Source organism: Panthera onca, chromosome A3 (genome assembly GCF_046562875.1).
Source record: "Panthera onca isolate mPanOnc1 chromosome A3, mPanOnc1 haplotype 2, whole genome shotgun sequence".
Taxonomy (NCBI): Eukaryota; Metazoa; Chordata; class Mammalia; order Carnivora; family Felidae; genus Panthera; species Panthera onca.
The window spans coordinates 124,971,864-124,982,839 of record NC_138341.1 but is presented as its reverse complement, the minus strand read 5'-3'; the positions used below and the strand labels follow the sequence as shown (position 1 = coordinate 124,982,839).

At 45.6% G+C, this 10,976-nt stretch overlaps 1 long non-coding RNA gene across 1 annotated transcript in view; it reads right to left on the bottom strand.

Annotated features, from left to right (window-relative positions):
- Positions 1-6,828: 6,828 nt before the first annotated feature.
- The window catches only part of LOC132669427 (uncharacterized), a 77,055-nt gene continuing 72,907 nt past the window's right edge, over positions 6,829-10,976 (bottom strand). The window contains exon 2 of the long non-coding RNA XR_009606104.3: positions 6,829-7,106. This is a non-coding gene — a long non-coding RNA (uncharacterized LOC132669427). The remainder of the gene's footprint in view (positions 7,107-10,976) is intronic.

The following is a 10,976-nucleotide window of genomic DNA, read 5'->3' as shown; positions in this document are numbered from 1 at the left end:
CTCTTGGGATTTCTAACTCTAGAAGAGGGAGCTAAAGGCACAACGACTTACTATGACTTTGTCACCTGAGTGAAACAGGGTACTGACCAACCTCTTAGTATTTCCTACCCACACATTTTTGCTTTGCTCTTTGGGAAGCGTCCTCAGGAAAATGCACTCTCAGAGTGTTCCTTTGTTTGTAAGTCAGTTTTTACACTTTGGACACATGCAAGAGATAGGTAAGAAGTATGGTCCCTACCCCTCCTTTTTTGGAAGCAGCACGGGGCTTTGTGCGAGACAGAGAAGGAGAAAGGCAGACTGCAGGCTCTTCCTCAGGCAGACCAACTTCAGGAAGAAGTAAATGCGGAATTTGAGAAGCAGGACATCATGTCCTTAAATCTGTCCGTGCCTGTGTACCCTCTGGAAAACCTTCCTGTGCCCTCAGGGGTACGTGTGCGCCAGCATGATCAGGACTGACTGAGTCGAATCTCGTCATTTTCACATGGGTAGACTGACATAGGAGGAGCCCCAAATGGCATGGCTTCAAAGTCTCTTCGTTCCTGGTTCGTTGCTGTTGCTACAGCACCCTAGTGCCCATGCCTCCCACGTCTGTCCCGCTGCCTAGGGCCACTGGGCAAGTCCCCCACACGCATTTGCTCATTCCCCATAGGACCCATGTTTTGTAGTCTCTTGCCCAAACAGATCCTCCTCAAATCAAAATGAATCCACTGTTTTAAAGTTGCCAGATTTAGGGGCGCCTGGGTGGCTCAGTTGGTTAAGCGGCTGACTTGGGCCCAGGTAATGGTCTCACGGTCCGTGAGTTCGAGCCCCGCGTCGGGCCTCTTAGGCAGCCACATAATATGGTTCAGGAGATCTGAAAAGGACTCCTGGCAAGGTCTGAAGTTCCACCAATAATATAGGTGCATTCTGGGCATAATGACGTTCTCTGTCTCTCTCTTTCTCTCTTCCTGTCTGCCTCCCTCCTCTCTTGCTGTTTTCAAATTGCATTTATGTATTTATTAATTTAATTTCTTTAAGTTTATTTATTTTCAGAGAGACAGAGAGTTCGAGCCCCGCATTGGGCTCTGTGCTGACAGCCAGAGCCTGGAGCCTGTTTCAGATTCTGTGTCTCCCTCTCTCTCTGATCCTCCCCCATTCATGCTCTGTCTCTCTCTGTCTCAAAAATAAGTAAACTTAAAAAAAAAATTAAAAAAAAAATAAAGTTGCCAGATTTAGCAAATAACAATATAAGCTGACCAACTAAATTTGAATGATAAACACCAAATAATTTTTAGTATAAAGATGGTCCTTGTATTTCATGGGATATACTTCAATGAAAAATTCTAACCGGACGTGCTGTATTATATTTGGCAACCTTTGGTCTGCATCTCGCCCTGCACGCCCCCCCCCACCCCCCCCATCCCCGGGATGCTCTGATTCCTACTAACTGACTACAGGCTAATCTAACCAATGAATTCCCAAGACTGGGTTAACAGGTGTAAGACTTCACACCAAAAGGGTGATTTGATTACGAGAATTTAAGGCACCCGAGGGCCTTGGCTAATCTTTTGGGGGAATAAAAGCAATGATATACACAGTGTTACAGGACACTCAAAAGCTGAAAAGGTAATAACTTTTTTTTTCATTCAGTGAATTATTTTTTTATTGACTAAAATATATTAAGCACTATATGCCAGTCACCATGCTTTCCACATACTTCAATTTGTTCTAATGTGTAAGAAGTAGTTGTGTTACTATTTCCTTTAAAGAAAACCAAGGCTTGGGGGCGCATGGCTGGTTTGGTCAGCAGAATGAGCGACTCTTGATTTCAGGCTTGTGAGTTCAAGCCCAGCATTGGGTGAGACTTAAAAATAAAATCAATAAAGAAAGAAAGAAAGAAAGAGAGAGAGAGAGAGAGAGAGAGAGAGAGAAAGAAAGAGAAAGAGAGAAAGAAAGAAAAAGAAAGAAAGAAAGAAAGAAAGAAAGAAAGAAAGAAAGAAAGAGGTAAAACTGAGGCTCAGTGAGGTTCAGTGGCTGAGCCAAGGCCACATAGCTGGCAAGTGGAGGATCCACAATGTGAACTCGGGTCCAACCTCCAGCACTGCTTTTGACCACTCCATACCACTCAGGAGGAATCTCACACAATCTCATCTAACTCTCACAGTGACAACAAAGCTGCCAGGTAGGTGTATCATTTCCATTTCCTCGATGAGGAAAGTGAGGATCCGCATACAGCTACACTTGTAAGTTACCAAGCCAGGACCAAAAACCAGTTGTCACTGAGTTTGGGGCCATAATTGCCATTCCGAACAGTCCAGGCATTGGCTGTAACATTCAGAGAGGATACAGGATTAGAATTCTGGGGGCGCCTGGGTGGCTCAGTCGGTTAAGCGTCCGACTTCAACTCAGGTCACGATCTCGCGGTCCGTGAGTTCGAGCCCCGCGTCGGGCTCTGGGCTGACGGCTCAGAGCCTGGAACCTGCTTCCGATTCTGTGTCTCCCTCTCTCTCAGCCCCTCCCCCGTTCATGCTCTGCCTCTCTCTGTCTCAAAAATAAATAAACGTTTAAAAAAAAAACAAAAAAAAGAATTCTGGTGGCGGGGGTGGGAAACGATAAATTGCTACAAGTCTTTCCTCTTAGGTAGCCACGTAATATGGTTCAGGAGATCTGGAAAAGACTCCTGGCAATGTCTGAAGTTCCACCAATAATATAAGTGCATTCTGGGCATAATGACGTTCTCTCTCTCTTTCTCTTCCTGTCTGCCTCCCTCCTCTCTTGTTGTTTTCAAATTGCATTTGTGTATTTATTAATTTAATTTGTTTAAGTTTATTTATTTTCAGAGAGACAGAGAGAGAGAAAGAGTGAGCACCCACGAGTGGGGGAGGGGCAGAGAGGCGGGGAGAGGGAGAATCCCAAGCAGGATACTCTCCGCAGACAGCGGGGGACCAATCTCACAAACAGTGAAATCAGGACCTGAGCCAAAATCAAGAGTCAGATGCCCAGCCAACTAAGCCAGACAAGTGCCCCTCAAAACGCATCTTAGTTTGAGAGGTAACACTGTATGGCCTTCTCAGTTCTTCACATCACAAAATGAAACAGTACATAAGGACCAGGAAGAGACATATGGAAATGGGATTGAGTGAGTGGGGGAGGGTTGTCAGTTTATTAGGTGCTCTAGGAGTAATTTAGGGGAGCAGGGGAGGGTGGGTGAGCAAAGCTAGTCCTCTGAAGCCACAGAAGTTCCTTCATCCGACATGAGTCCTTGCCTGCTGTCTGACTCTCAGTCCCAGGAAGGCCTCCTGAAGAAGGGGCAGCCGTAGCTTCCCTCGACCCACCTTTGACTCTTTTCATTGGCGATGAAGATGTCTCCTCCAAAGAGAGAGAGAGAAGCAGCAGGAGCACTACATTCCTTGGGGAGAAGGTGGAACTGTGGACAGGAAGGTGCCTGTGTGGGGTGACAAGAGGCAGGGGATTAGGCACAAGCCAGACGGAGATACAGAGGGTGTGCTGAGAGCCATGCAGATGGTCCACACTTCCCTCAGTTCACAGATGAGGAAATCAAGATACACGGTGGGGAAGGGGGTTGTCCGAGGTCACGTGGAGAGTACGGCAGGCCCTTCAAGCCCAGGACCCTCCTGTTGGCCCCACACTCTGTCCCGGCACTGGGCCATGTCCCACCGGGACCCTCGCCCATTGTGTCACTCCTACATGAGAGGTCACATATCAGTGATCACAGGGATTTGTCTGGAACAGTTGCAGGGCTGGTCTGCCCACTGTCATCCCCAGGGCAACCCCAGACACGAGAGAACACCTTTTTCTTGCTCCACTGATGGCAAGACACTGATGGTAGGAGACTTTCAGGAGGGCCTGAGATGTCCCATTGGGTCCAGGAGCAAGAAAGTCCCAGATGACCGAGGGTTAACCAAAGGATCCCTCATTTCCTTTCTGTTGTTATCCAAGCCTAGCTTCTGATACTCCTAGAGCACCTTATGAATAGACGACCCCCCCCCCCCCTCACTCAATCCCATTTCCATATGTCTCTTCCTGGTCCTTATGTACTGTTTCATTTTGTGATGTGAAGAACTGAGAAGGCCATACAGTGTTACCTCTCAAACTAAGATGCGTTTTGAGGGGCACTTGTCTGGCTTAGTTGGCTGGGCATCTGACTCTTGATTTTGGCTCAGGTCCTGATTTCACTGTTTGTGAGATTGGTCCCCCGCTGTCTGCGGAGAGTATCCTGCTTGGGATTCTCCCTCTCCCCGCCTCTCTGCCCCTCCCCCACTCGTGGGTGCTCACTCTTTCTCTCTCTCTGTCTCTCTGAAAATAAATAAATAAACTTAAAGAAATTAAATTAATAAATACATAAATGCAACTTGAAAACAGCAAGAGAGGAGGGAGGCAGACAGGAAGAGAAAGAGAGAGACAGAGAACGTCATTATGCCCAGAATGTACCTATATTATTGGTGGAAATTCAGACCTTGCCAGGAGTCCTTTCCAGATCTCCTGAACCATGTTACGTGGCTGCCTAAGAGGAAAGACTTGTAGCAACTTATCGTTTCCCACCCCCGCCACCGGAATTCTAATCCTGTATCCTCTCTGAATGTTACAGCAATGCCTGGACTGTTCGTAATGGCAATTATGGCCCCAAACTCAGTGACAACTGGTTTTTGGTCCTGGCTTGGTAACTTACAAGTGTAGCTGTATGCGGATCCTCAGTTTCCTCATCGAGGAAATGGAAATGATACACCTACCTGGCAGCCTTGTTGTCACTGTAAGAATTAGATGAGATTGTGTGAGATTCCTCCTGAGTGGTATGGAGTGGTCAAAAGCAGTGCTTGAGGTTGGACCCGAGTTCACACTGTGGATCCCCCACTTGCCAGCTATGTGGCCTTGGCTCAGCCACTGAACCTCACTGAGCCTCAGTTTTCCTTTCTTTCTTTCTTTCTTTTTTTTTTTTAAGATTTTATTTTTAAGTAATCTCTACAGCCAACACGGGGTTTGAACTCACTTGCCGGAAATAAGGAGTTGCAGGCTCTATCGACTGAGCCAGCCATGCGCCCCAAGCCTCAGTTTTCCTTTTTTTAAATGTTTCATTTGCTCTTGTAAAGAATGTATGTTCCACAGTATTTCTGAATTCTTTTCGATAGACTTCTTACTTGCGTTGTTCAAACTTGTGCTACTGGGTTTGTTGTACCTTGGTTTGTAGTATCTTCCTATCAGCTACTGGGAAGCATGTTCAAATTGTCTTTTGGTCCATAATGCTTCTGGAAATGGCAGGCCCATTACCTTGGGAACAGTTTTTCCAAGAAATCAAAATGAGATCCCTTGGGTGTCTCCTCACCAAACATTTAGATACTAATCACCTCCCACTTCTGCTTTCAGTGTGGGTTAACTCTGGCCTTTGAAGTCAGCCACCAGAGTGTGAAGACTCAGTGTGTTCCGTAATGCACCTGAGGGTTAAGAGTGTCCTCTCTGCCTGGAGGCCCCAGAGTTTTTTCAAATGCTCCCTTTTGCTAATTGCTTAGCATGAAAGAGTTCATTGGTTTTGTCTTAAGGCAATCATCCCTTGCTAATCCAGGAGAACACTACAGACCTGTCCTCCTTAACCCATCTCAGCTAATAGTCTTTCTGCAAAGTACCTCTCCAAACCCTATTCCCCACTAGAACTCCTATTTAAGCACATCTCTGGCCCTTAACTTGTATATATTTCAGGAAACTTGAGTACAGGGGCATTGGGACACTGAAGTCTACGTATCTGTTTGTCATCAACCTTCAGAGCAGACTGAGTAGTTTCAGCCACCTGTCTGTGTCTGTTTGTTTTCCTCTGTTAATTTTATCAAACAATACTTGTGCTTTGCAGGTTTTATGGGTATAACAATAGGGACCCAAAAGGAAAATTTGGCAGTTTGAATATGCGAGGGTCATAGAGCTTAATACCAAATCCATAATCCAACCTTGTCTGCAACTTCACCTGTTGGTTTTGGGAGCAGGAGGAGGATAGGGTATCAACCTTTCATTTCCTTCAAGTTCCCTTCCTTTCCCCCCAAGTCCATATTTAACCCTGTCATGGAGGAAAACTAACTTTCCTTCTGAGCTACCCCAATTCTTTTCTATCTCTCAAGGTAGGACCAAGCATCTCCTCTTCCAGGAAACCTGATATCATGACCTGGACATGTAACAACCTCAGGGTATTTATACCTTAAGGCACTGACTATATGCCCCACTCATCCCTTCTTGCCTGCCCCACCTGGTTTCTGCTTCCTTGGTCCTAAGACTTAACCCTTCCTTGGGCTATATGCCAACAGATAGAGTTGGTCACACCTGCACTCATGAGGAGTGGCCCTTGCCACAGTTTGAGCACAGTGTAGGCTCTCTACGAGTATTTACATTTGAAAAAATTCCTCCACGTTCCAAGTGATTGAGTAAATAATGGTAACAAATGAGGTCAGAGAGAACAGCTTGGAGAGGCCGATGGCATTTCCTTTCAATTGTAAACCATGGGCATGGTCACCTTTAAGGAAGATTATACTTCCTTGGATTAGTTAAAAGGGAGGCCACTTGTAGGACCCTTCTAGAAGCACTGGCCTGAAATAAGGAAAGAAAGGCTGCACCAAGGTATGGGGAACCCAGAGAGACAGTGTTTCCTGTAGCCAAAAGAACATCCCACACATAAGCAGTTTTCCGCAGGGATGTTAATCAATGAACCAAGAGAGTTCAGTCGTCTTGGCTAAGGAGAACAAGCTTCTGAAAATTGTGAAGGTGGGAAATGCCTGGGAGGCAGGGAGTGGGGACTTAGGTTAAAGGTGGAGGTAGTGAATTGTCCTTGGACGAAAGAGCAAGAGACAGAGGTTCTGGGTTACTGCCATAGTTTATTTGTCAAGGAATTGAGGCTGATGATATAATGGTTCAGGGAAGAGTGCTGTCAAGTAGGAGAGACATTGTCCTGGGACCCACCCTCCTCCACCCTCTCCCTGCTTTCCAGTTGCAACAAGAAGAAGGTCCCACTGGACATCAGGCAGTATTATTCTGATGGCCCTCTGGTGTCTGTTCCTGGCTTTCAGGGATGGTTATGGGATATATAGTAACTTCCGGCCAAGGGTTGGGTGCATAGTTCGCAGTGCTGATCTCTGGAAGAGAGAAGGGGAGGGTAGTCAGTGGTCACACAGTCTGGCGAAATACATTCTCTAAGTGTAACATCTTCCCAAACCCTGGGGGCAAGAATATTTTCTGTGACTTAGGAGATGCCCACACAAGGCTTCTCTCCGATGTTTTAAGTCCAGTGAGCAAAGACACATAAATGTCAGACCTTCTGAGGTTTGGCTAAATTAGGTAAGTCTGCAAGAAAAGAACTGGGGTTTGGGGTGTGATAAAAAAGTGGGGGTCCCCAGGTGGACTGGTTAACAGGACGAGGGAGGCATATTCTCCTTCTGTCCATCCCTTCAGTTAGGGGGTGCATAGTTTTTGACAACTGAATGGCGAGAGAGGGGTGCTTGTTAGATCCTATCAGTGTTTGGAATTTTCATGTAGATTTTTCCATAACCGGAATAGCAGCATTCATAGCGGAAACCACACTCTGAGTAATATTCACAATTTCGTTGGCAACCAGAGTAGGTGGGAACTTCCATGCATATTGATAGTTTCAGTGTTGGTTTAACTGAGAAGGAACACATTAGCAATGACTCCAAGAAGAAGACTTTTTCTCACTATTATCAGCCCCTGTAAGGCCCCAGGACCCATTCCATTGGTTTCTCTTCCTCTTCTACCTGTACAGCGATCTGGTAGCCTTTTCCATCCCTAGAGTCAAAATCCATCTCCCACCCCCTAACAAACCCAGCAGTTGTGAGCGCACCTCCATGGAATTTAACATCACAGGACCTGAGTCCTGAAACCCAATTCTCAGAACAAAGAGACCCAAGAGATCCTCTTGCCACCTGCTCTCATTTTACAGGGTTGGGAGAATGGATTACAGAGAAAAGAGAACTGTCTTGTACTCTTTGTGTCTGGGTGAGACAGCCCTCCAAACCTAGCTGTTCCTCAGAAACTTTTGCTACCAGATATGAAACCACAACTCTCTCCTCAATTGTGCTGATTTCAAGTCTTTTACCCAAGGACTCCAAACTTCTCTTAATCCTCCCCATGCCCAGTGTTCCAAAATATCCAATTCCCCAAGCAAAGGACATATTTCAAGAAATACTTAGTACCCTTTTCCCAATGTGGTACTCGCCCTTGGAACTCCCAACTGGAGGACACAAACTCGTGGTGGCTCAATCTTGGCACCCTCCATACATGCTTTATACCCTGTGGAGCTTTCCACCGCTAAGGTCCTCCTCAACAAAACACCATGTAGCCACCACAGTCCCGGCAACACACATAAAAACATCATTACATGAAACAGTAGAGACCCTCAAACTTGAGAAGTGCACATTCAACTTTCCTCAGCATCCCGGCTTATAAAAGGAACCAATGCTTTCATATATGTCAGTCAGTCCCTGTTTCTTCTGCTTTCAACCCCTTCTTCATTTTGAAGCTCAACCAGAATACCTACTGTCTTTTGGAGGCTTAGTTGTAGTCTTAGTTTTGTCTTTAAGACTTCCTGCCACTGGCGAGATCACCAGGCCGTAGAGTATCAGCAGCTGGAGAAACAACCCCTTCATGATGTGAACTCGGGATGTCTGAGTGTGAGCCTGGCAGGAGACCCAGGATTTCACCAGGTCCTGCTGGGGGTAGCGAAGGGCTTTGGGGTGTGGAAATCACGTGACTGGTCTCTCACTGCCCCCTCTGGTTCTGCCTCCTCTCCTCCACGCACCACTCCTTGGCTGGGCAGGTGTCTCCTGAGCTACTTGCCTTCTCCTTATGCTTTCTCCTCCTCTCATTGCAGAAATGAATTCTTCATAAGTTTATCATTTCTTATTTTAGAAATTTGAAAAACAGAAAAGTACAAGAAAAATAATAAGATACGATTAGATATCCATTAGCTAGATAGGTAATAGTGTCATTTGCTTTTCATGAAAGATAGCTTTAGAAATGATATCCAATAAGAAATATATATATATATATATTTATTGTAAAAGTATTTTGCTACATTTTAAGAGCCATTAAAGAATATCAAAATGTAAGTAAAGTAAAATTTAAAAATCACCCAAGACTATTTATTTATTTAATAATATTTACAGTCAAATTGGCTTCCATACAACAAAGACTTTTAAAAATTGATCACAAAATTTGAAGTGGAAGAACTTTTAGTAAGCCTGAATTTCCCCTACTTTTCCTGTGTTTCTCAAGAATTAACTCCTAAATGATACCAGCCCATTTCATTTTTAAAGCATACTTAACTTGCAATTTTTGGAGATACACTAACTTTCTATCCCTCAATTCCATTAAGGTATTTTTAGGGAGTAGCATCAGCAAGATGGCTGAATAAGACACCCCTGCTTGAATCGTCCCCCTACAACAATTTGGCATCCACCCACAGACAGAAGTACCTCTGTGGAAGCTGCGGGATCCAACTCCATACACCAATGAACCCAGAAGGAGTCTCCCCCATGTGTGGGTCATAGACCTAGAGATCTCAGTCTCTGAGATCAGAGACTCTGAAGTGGCCTGTGAACTGACTGTTTTCTCCCTCAGCCACAATCCAGCAGCCATCAGAGAACCCTCATAGACAATCACCGCAGATGACAGAGTTTTGTGGAAGTCCAGGCATGTAACAGAGATGGAACAGAGGGAATTACAGATAGATGGATGCAGGGAGCTTGAATCAGGCATGGCATGGGGGTTGTTCACCTACGACATTCAGTGAAATTTATTGTGAATGAGAATAAACCTTTGCTGTGTTTACTGATATTTTAAAAAAATCTCTGCATTTTGCTAGAGTCATGAGTCTACTTACATATGTTAGTACCCATGGTGGGAGGGGACAACTGTTGATCGTTGTAAAGAGAGAAATTGAACCACAGGAGTGGAGTATAAAACAAGGCAGAGTCCTCAGGTTGGTTATCAGTTTATTTGTCAAGGACTCGAGCCTTCTCAGGGTGGGGAGGTCAAGGGGAGAACATGAGTCCTCAGTCAGGGCAAGTGAAACCCCAACAGAGAGCCAGGCAGCACTCTTCTTAGACTATATAGGCATCTTCTCAAGCATAACAAACCCAAAATCTGGAACCTGAGCTCAAAGTCACAAACAAAATATTTCTATGTATTTTAAGAAAATCCTTTTCTTGAATTCTGTGTCTTTTCACAGGAAGCCATTCTGGCATCCCATGACTTCCCTCTTTCTCCATGTCCCTATAGCCTACTCACATAGAAGTGAGATCATACAGCGTTTGCATTTTGAAAGGGATCCAATCTCCAAAGAAAAAAATGGCTGCTCGTGGAAATGTAAGCATCACTTAGGAATTCTTTTTGGATAGGAATCCTTTTTGGATAGTTGGCCTCAGGGTAAAGGGTAGGGGTTGAGTGTCTTGGGCTAAAACTATCCCACCCAGGAAATGTTGAAAGAGGACACAGTTTGTGGAGATCTTCCCACAGCCACTAGGATGAACAAGTAGAGAAGAGGAGGCGGGTGAGAAAGGAAAGGCTGAGGGACTCCCCCTAAGGGAGCAGAATGGGGAGAACAGAATGGAGGTAGATTAAATTTAAGAGGCGGCCCCCTTGGGGTCTCCTACTCTGTGCCTCAGAGTGTAGCCCCATCTACCTCATTTTTAACTCGGCCCTTCTGACTCCAGGCTGAGGAGTGTTCTGGTTAGCACTGGGAGATACCATAAATGAGCAGTTTCTCCCTGGCAGGACTGTGTCAGTGAGCAGATCAACAATGAGGCTGGGCCTCAGGGGCCTGCAGGGGAGCAGGGGCCGATGGGAGAGAAAATAGAGAAGCATGACAAGGGGAGAGAGATCAGAGTCCCGGACTCAGAGAAAGGGTCTGCACTGGGTCCTCAATGCTTACAGGCACAGGGAGTAAAACAGGCAGGTCTGTGAACATTTGTGCTGGTTTATTTGACAGG